This window comes from Leucopleurus acutus, assembly GCF_964270905.1.
Source record: "Leucopleurus acutus genome assembly, chromosome: 10".
Lineage (NCBI taxonomy): Eukaryota > Metazoa > Chordata > Mammalia > Artiodactyla > Delphinidae > Leucopleurus > Leucopleurus acutus.
The window spans coordinates 78,541,509-78,550,812 of record NC_139153.1 but is presented as its reverse complement, the minus strand read 5'-3'; the positions used below and the strand labels follow the sequence as shown (position 1 = coordinate 78,550,812).

General features: G+C 40.8%; 1 pseudogene across 1 annotated transcript; it reads right to left on the bottom strand.

The window, feature by feature from the left end:
• Positions 1-7,174: 7,174 nt before the first annotated feature.
• LOC309967348 (large ribosomal subunit protein uL1-like) lies at positions 7,175-7,827 on the bottom strand (annotated as a pseudogene). Its single transcript has one exon. The product of its transcript is annotated as a large ribosomal subunit protein uL1-like (transcript).
• Positions 7,828-9,304: the final 1,477 nt, after the last annotated feature.

Here is a 9,304-nt window from a genome sequence, read left to right as displayed (position 1 = left end):
CCTAGATAATAATTTGCTCTTTATTTAAAAAGACCATATGGACAAATAAGTGTTGGTGAGGATGTTGAGGAAAGGGAACCCTCCTGCACTACTGGTGGGAATGCAAATTGGAGGAGCCACTATGGAAAACAGTTTCCACCAAAAATTAAAAATAGAAATATCATATGATCCAGCAATTCCACTTCTGAGTATTTACATGAAGAAAATAAAAATACTAATTTGAAAACACATATGCACCCCCATGTTCATTATAGCATTATTTACAATAGCCAAGCTATGGAAGAAACCTAAGTGCTTATCAACAGACGAATGAATAAAGAAGATGTAGTATGTATATATGTACACACAATTGAATATTATTCAGCCGTAAAAAAGAATGAAATCTTGCCATTTGTGACAACATGGATGGACCTAGAGGGTGTTATGAAAAAAGTCAGATGAAAAAGAAAAATACTTTATGATTCCCTTTTAATGTGGAATCTAAAATAACTAAATAAATAAACAAAACAGAAACAGACTTACAGAAGCATAGAGAAAACAGGTGGTTGCCAGAGAGCAGCAGATGGAGGGGGGAGGGTGAAATAGGTGAAGGGGATTAAGAGGTACAAACTTCCAGTTATAAAATAAGTCATGGGGATATAATGTACAAGATAGGAAATATTGCAATAATTTTAAATTATGGTAACTAGATTTATGGTGGTAACCATCTCATAATGTATATAAATGTCAAATCACTATGTTGTACACCTGAAACTAATATAACATTTGTACTTCAAAAAAAAAAAAAGCTATTTTCCCATATATTCAAGAAGGTGTCAGAAGAAGTTCAGTCTATTTAATGGCAGGAAGCAAACAAAAATACAAGGTATGTTTAAAACAAAGAAAAATATGCATAAATATATATGAAGCACCTATTTCTCTCACGTTCTTAATTAGCTGATAAAATGAGACTTCAAAAACCAGGTTAGTAAAATTGCTATTTTTTGTGTTTACAAAACAAAGCATATTTTTAAGACACTAAAAGATCATTTATAAAAAAGGAAACTGATAATATATTTTGAGAAGTGAAGAATTCTTAAATGTGACTTTATTGCCATATAAATTTGTATTATATTTACAGGGGTAGTAATTTAGAGTATTTTTTAAGAAATAAAGATACCACATGCAGTTGGAATGTACTGATTAGTACCATGGAAACTCACATGAAGTTAAGTGGAAATCCCCTCAAATTTTCCAACTTAGAGTCATAAAAGCCTGTTTCACCAGAGGGTTTATGAATGAACCACATAATTTCGTGGCTCACAAGTAAGGTGTAGTCATGGCACCATCCCATCTGTTACATAGTTATGCAGGTTGGAGCCACAGACACATGAGGAAAGATTTGAAGGATAACATTTTGATCCTTTGGAGGAACCACTTCACCTGGTTAAGGCAACCAAGGAGTGTAAACATTCTGTACAGGGGAGGACATTATGGAATGATTAATGGAGTAATCTGGGCTGAAGACATGCCTGCTGAAAGGAAATAAAACACATCTTTCCTAAAGCCATTGAACCTGCAGGGAGGAAACCTCATTGCCCAAGAGACTCTGTGAGTCAAGAATGACAACCTAATACAACTCTACTGTGGTCCCCGGATCTCACGTTGCTTCTAAATAATGACTCATGAGAATGGATTGATTTTCACTTGTTCTATGCATTTGGGACATGTAGATTCTTGTAATAAATACCAAGTTCAAATAGGGTGGGCTGGTCCAGGTCTTGGTAAGTCATGGGATTACTCCATTAGTTAAGATGTGAGTGCTAGAAGTAGGAAAACCCCACCTTCATAGCCGCTCTGGTTGCGAACATCATCTCAGCTAGGTCGGAGAAAGGGAAACCGTCTTATGGCTGTGTCTAACCAAGCTGGTCACGAATAAATAAGGGGGAAAGAGCTGGGGAAGCAATAGCACATGTGAAAAGAAGGGTGTTTCTCTCTCTCTTCCGATTCTCTACAGGGGCTCCAGTTTCTCCTAGCTGGTCACATGCTCTTGGGTCTCCACCCTCCAAATGGAGGGTCTAGGAAAGGTCATTTTTTGGTTTTCTTCTAGCTCTGAATTCTGCAGAAAGACTCTGCAGTGGCTTTATTGAGTGATTTACTGCTGTTAGAAACTGGATAAATGTCAGGTAGTCCATAAGGACCAAGTCGTTAAGGGACAAAAATACCAGCAACATTTTTTTTCAGCACCTACTAGTTACGAGGATCTGTGCTCCACACTCTGTATACATTTTCCCTCGTTCTGCCCCAAATCCAGCAAGCTGTGTCTCTTTACTCTCATTTTATAAATGAGGATAATATAATTCAGGGAAGAGACTGCGTGACTTACTAACTCTGGGGCTTAAGTACGTGAAGGGGCTCTTAAACGCGGTGCATACTACACAAGTGTTTGCTCTAACAGTTATTCAATGTTTTGTTAGAGCCAAGATCAAATTCCAAGTTTATTTGAGTCTAAAACCCATGCCTGTTCCCTGCCTGATGATGGGATAACACCCTTGAGCCAGTGTTCCAGCCCAAACACGACCCCAGTGAGTCATGGATGGAGGCATCGTTCAGAAGGGAGTGTCAGCAGTACCTGTCAAGGGAGGATACAGCATGTTCCCAAACTAAGACCTATCAAATTTTTAAGCCATTATATTTCACATAACCCTTCTGGAAACTTTGAGTTAAATCTATGCTTCTGATAATACTATGACATTAAATATAGCATCCATATTTTAAGAAAATTTACACAGAAGCACACACAGTTTATTTGTCACCCTCAGTGTGCTCAGAATGTTGGAGTAAAAACTTTAAAGGTGGGTGATCTAAGGCACAGTGCAATGCAGCTATTTATTAAATGTTGTATGAAGTGCGCTCATGGACTTCACATAAGTAAATGGAGATTTGACAACAATTTTCCTGTGTCTAACCTAGATCTTTCCCCTCTCCTGAGCATCTTCAGCTTATCAGTTATCTGTACGTTGGTTAGGAGCATCTCCTTCCACATTCCCTACTTGTCAAGTGCTTACCATTTAAAAGTGTTATCCTAGATTTATTTTGCAGGTTTATAGAAGTTTGACTTAGATCGGAAAATAGATCTAGTATAGTGGCAGAATATGCTCAGTCTTGTCTCTGAATAATAGTCTATCTATACACCTATTAATTATCTATCATCTCTATCTATCTATCATCTATTATCCATCATCTATCTGCCATTCATCTAGTATCTATCTATCTATCTATATCTAGATAGCCATCAATCTATTCATATATTGTCTATCTATATCCATATCCATCATCTACATTAGATGATACATTAGCTGTCTGGTGATAACTAGTAGTTGAAGGGATTATGGAGAGAGCAGCCATTTCCTCTCCAGTTGATGGGTGATAACTCCATCTTCCAGCAGAGGGCAGTAGAATACGCTCTCTTGCTTATCAAGGCCTTGGGAGCTATTGCTGATATTTGGAAAGGAAGTATACGTCTGAAGACAGTAATGTGAATAATGTGAAAATTCTGGGTGCAAAAATTTAGAGGCACAGTAAGGGTTACATTAATTCCTGTTATGAGAATGAAAAATTATTTTTTATTGTAACTCTTTTCTTCTTCAGGGAATTGGTAATTGGTGCATGACTCAAAAACATTCATCATGACATAACCCTGTACTTTTCCTGTATCTCTGTGAATTATCTTCTATATTTGCATAATATTTCATCCATTTTGTATTTCCTTGTGAAATGAGTTATAGGGAAAATAAATATAACCCCTATGGTTACTAGTTTATTTAGTAAGGTAAATCTGTGCCTTATAGTTCCTAAAATATTTAGTAGTCAGATAAACCTGTGCCCTATAATTGCTTGTTTGTTTACTAGTTATTCAAGAAACATTTAAAAATAACTTTTAAAAAGTTTTGGGGGCAGAGATTGTCTTCCAGAGCCCCGCCTCTATAGATGATTTTATCCCAAACCTTGTGTATTTATGCCACTCCTGTAAGTGTGTGAAGATATGCAGGAAGTTCCCTCAGTTTTTTGATCTCACTGCCTGTTTGATCATATTTTCATTCCCTGTCACCTGCATGTACACATCTCCACCATCCACAAATATCCCCACCGCCCTCATCCCTTCTTCCACTGCGGTGATCACTGTCGGTGCCAAGTTTTGATTAGGAAGACAAAGTGCAAGGAGTTAAGAAAATGGAACTGTTCCCCTAGATCACATGTGTTCCCCTGGAACACGTCTTTTATAAAGGGCAGTAAACAGAAGCATGATTATCCCCTGCCCCAGAAGTAGACACTATTTTATCTCCCACGAATGTTTACAATACAAACAACCTCCAAGAGATAGTTCAGACCAGAGTTGTCAGTGCAAAAGAGAGAAACACAGGAGACTCATGGAGAACAGTCTTCCGACAGATTTGTCTTTGTTTTAGTCAACTTAAAACCTGGGCCACAATATTATTACATGGCCAAAATAAGACTGAAGTTCATCTGCTCCTTTGATTAGAAACAGTATACCTAGACCTATCCTTAGTGGGTCTGTACAGGTGAGCTTTTGTGACTAGCTGGCCTCTGTACATTAGATCTGCAGAGTTTAGTCCTGCCTACAGACATGTTCTGAGGGGCTGGGAGGTTTGGGGTTTTATATACTCCCTTTTATTATTGCTGGAAGTTTGTTACACATTTTAGCAAACTTCAAGGCAGCATTTTCTGTTTATGTGGCATTTATGTGTTTATATAAAAAGATAAGAACAAGGTAGGATAAAATATACCCAGAAATAGGGGCTTCCCTGGTGGCGCAGTGGTTGAGAATACACCTGCCGATGCAGGGGACACGGGTTCGTGCCCCGGTCTGGGAAGATCCCACGTGCCGCGGAGCGGCTGGGCCCATGAGTCATGGCCGCTGAGCCTGCGCGTCCGGAGCCTGTGCTCCGCAACGGGAGAGGCCACAACAGTGAGAGGCCCGCGTACCGCAAAAAAAAAAAAAAAACCTACCCAGAAATAAATTTCTCCTCAAAAATTAGTTAGTAAAATTGTCAGAGAGAACGGACTGGTGGTTGCCAAGGGGGTGGGGGGTAGGACAGGGATGTATTCAGAGTTTAGGGTTAGCAGATGCAAACTGGTATATATAGAATGGGTAAACAGCAAGGTCCTATTGTATAGCACAGGAAACTGTATTCAATATCCTGTGATAAACCATAATGGAAAAGAATATGAAAAGAATGTATATATGTATAACTGAATCACTTTGCTGTACAGCAGTAATTAACACAACACTGTAAATCAACTATACTTCAATTTTTAAAAATTGTCAAGGTGGTAGCTATTAAGGAATTGCCACCGAGAATTTTCTGGCTGAACTTTTAATTAGATATTAAATTGGGCATCCTTTTTGATGACTACTTTACTCTGCCAGTGTCTCTAAGTGGTTTTTAATCATATAAATAATATTTTAATTATTACTTTTAATTCTAGAACTCTAGTTAATTTGAAATTTAATGTTACAATATTTTCATACAACATATATTTCATTTCTTACGCAATAATTATTATGAATTTAAAAAATGAGAAATGATACACTTGTCAAACATACAAAACAGCCATTTCGGGGGGTTGCATGGGTAAAAGTACTTTAACATACCAAAGAAGACAGGACCAATGGCTTAATTAGGTAGGCATAGGATTTTTTTTTTTTTGAAAAAACCTCACACTTGAAAGATTCATTTCGTTTAAAACCATTGATCAATCCAAAGCACATTCAACTTCACATACTGATTTTGCCCCATCTCTGTCCTCTGTTTTTTAAATAAACAATTGTATGCTAAATCTAGATGACTCTTACCTATTCAAATAGGAGTGGCTTCTTCCCATTTTATCTCTAAAGAAGGTAAGGTGGGCATTTTTATACTAATGTCATCAATATTTATATTCCTTGATATCACAGGAACATTCATAGTTTTAAAAATTAACACAGCATGAACTGGAGTTCTTTAGGCTAGTCTCAGTATTTTTTGCTTATTTTGTGCATCAGTTTTGGGAACAATCTCATTCGTGTGACAATGTTAAACTTTACAGGAGCCCTGTGTTCTTGGGAAACAGCAATGGTTAAGAAATCCTCCCACTCTTCTATGTGCAGGGAAATGCCTTACTGACAAGAAACATTTTCCCCCATATGACTTAGATAAGAGCCAGATGTCCCCTTGCTGACCTTTGGCAATGCCAGACACACACCCTCCACATTCTCATTCCTTGTCTCATAAACGACGGGTTGAACTGTTTGTACCCACTGACTAATCTGAACAAAATACCTGACTTGATCAAACTAGAGTGAAGCTGGTCTCCTTCCCCCGAGCCCTTGAACTCTGAGTTACGCTCATTCTGAGCCAGTGTACAAGCCTTCCTTAACCACCCTTCTGAGGATCAGCTGACCCAAAGGAAAGACATTCCTGGATTAACTGTCCTGCCACTCCACTTATTTCCCCACACCAGATTCCTTCTAGCCTTGTTTACTCCCCATCCTGTATTAAAGAAAAATTCTTTCCTGCTGGACCGTTGAGATCCCGCAGATCTTCCAGTTGGGGGGTTCTCCCTACCGCAATAGGCCCCCTTCCCTTCCTGACCCCTTTGAATGACCACTTTGAATGAAGCTTCTCCTTAACTAAGCCCAGATCAGTTGTTTTTTTTTTTTTTGTGGTACGCGGGCCTCTCACTGTTGTGGCCTCTCCCGTTGCGGAGCACAGGCTCCGGACACGCAGGCTCAGTGGCCATGGCTCACGGGCCCAGCCACTCCGCGGCACGTGGGATCTTCCCAGACCGGGGCACGAACCCGTGTCCCCTGCATCGGCAGGCGGACTCTCAACCACTACGCCACCAGGGAAGCCCAACCCAGGTTAGTTTTTGTTTAACACATGTTTAGTCTCCAATACTGCTCTTTTCACCTCTCTGAAAGGAAATTGTTAACCTTGTTTATATGGAAAATTAAGTTCAGTTCACAGACATGTTCAAAACACTTGACTGTAGATGGTGATGGATGTTAACTAGGTTTATCGTTAACACAATACATACGACTATTCAATCATTATATTGTACACCTGAAACCAAGATAATGTTTTATGGTTTTTGTTTTTAATGGTGGGAGTATGGTTTACTAAGCTGTGCCTTAGTACGGGCACTGGGGCTTGCCCATGGTCCTCTTAATGTACAAAGCCTGGACATTCTACCAGTTTGTCTTGAGCAATGACACCAGGAAGTTGACAACTAAGTGGATGTTGAACACAAGCTCATCGCGTGTCATCTTCAGGTGGCCAACAGCCACTGCCAGACACAGCAACTTCTTCACATGGAACTTGATTGTGGACTTCACTTCATCAACTTAGGCCACCATGTTCTCATTGTGGGTCAGCAAGGAAGGGAACTTGCCAGCCTTATTCAGGCCTGGGCCCAGGATTCGTGGGATCTGCTTGATCAGAGACTCTGAAGAGAAGAAGGCATCATCCTTCTTGGCCAGCTTCTTGACCAGTTGCTTATTCTTGTTGACTTTCTTCAGTGCCTCGATGTCTATACGCGGAATATTCACAGCCTTCGTCACATCACTACGTTGCTGGTCCCCCAGAACACATACGGAGAACTTGGGACGGGAGTGGATTTAAGCCGGACGGTGCCTGAGAGGCATTTGTCCTTCTGAGGGTCATAGTTCTTCAGGCAGATCTGAAGCTACACCGTCTGCAAAAACTTCCAGCGCTCGAGCTGGTTCCCCTGCAGCACTTCCCGCACCACCTCGTAGAGGGAGTCGCCGGAGACTTTGCTGTTCATGGTGCCTCGCGCTGCGATAACCGGAAAAGAGCAATATAATGCTATTTGTCAATTATATCTCAATGAAAAACAAAACAGAAACATGCTTGACTATACTTTACAAAAATGGTTGGAATACATATAAAATGTCAAGTTCACTTCCCAAGGAAGCCATATACTAAAGATAAAACATGACGTGGCAAATACCCAAACATCAGTTGACTGCCAGATCCACTATCAGCAGCTCCTTCCCGGAAATTCGAAACCTCGACTTCGAAGACAGTGGCTCTGACGTGATCTTTATGTGGGTGTCTTCACGGAGGGCTTCAGCAACCCTGGTTTTTGAAAATGAAGATTATCATGCTCACACCTGTTTCTGAGAGTCAGGGGGCCGGGCAGATACTAGCGTCGCCCCCTGGGATCTTGCCAACATTCTTTGTCCACCTGATCCTACGGACATGCACCTGCTTTGTTTTTAATCAATAATAAGATTTTAAAACACTTATTTCCACGCTCCCAAAATCACTCACCTGTTTCCAACGGGAAATGAGCCCTAAAAAGAAAGAAGGAGATAAAGAGTTCTAAAGGGCAGATGGTAAGAGGTTTTGAGGACTGAAAACCCCAGTTGGTTTCATCACTTTCTGGATTAAAAAACCCTCACTGGCTGGGGCTTCCCTGGTGGCGCAGTGGTTGAGAGTCCGCCTGCCCATGCAGGCGACACGGGTTCGTGCCCCGGTCCGGGAAGATCCCACATGCCGCGGAGTGGCTGGGCCCGTGAGCCATGGCCGCTGAGCCTGCGCGTCCGGAGCCTGTGCTCCGCAACGGAAGACGCCACAACAGTGAGAGGCCTGCATACCGCAAAAAAAAAAACAACAACAAAAAACCCCTCACTGGCTCTCTATTGCATTTAATAATGAAACACAGGATCTTCAGTGGGACCGCAGGTCTGGAACATTCCTGCAGTCTCATCCCCACTCCCACCCCTGACTCACCTGCTCCTAACTCACCCCATGGAAGCCACACTGACCTCTGACAGCTCCTACAGACGCCAAGCTCTGTCCCTCCTTGGGGGCTCAGCACACGCAGTTCCTCCACCAGGAATGCTCTCCCCTCCCGCTTTGGACTGGGTAAATGCCATCATCCTTCAGGTCATATTCTTTTCCATTCCTGGGGTTTGCCTTATCTCTTCTTGTCTAAATTAAATCTTTGTCATTTTGTCTTCATCATCACACTTAACACAATTGGTCTATTTGTTAATTCATTTCAAAGGTGCCGAGGCTGAGAAACTCTAATCTGCTGAAAGAATGTCATGCGTAGTTCTTTTTCCAAGGATTCTTTTGAAAAATGTTTTTCCTCCCTTAATCTAAGTTTCAGGAATAGTTGTATTTCTGCTGACCAACTGTTTTGGCTTAGTCTTAGGCACAAACACAGTGAATTGAATAAATGCTCAATTTCCATTTTGCTATTAGAGAAAGCTCAGAGTTAAACTTGTTACTTA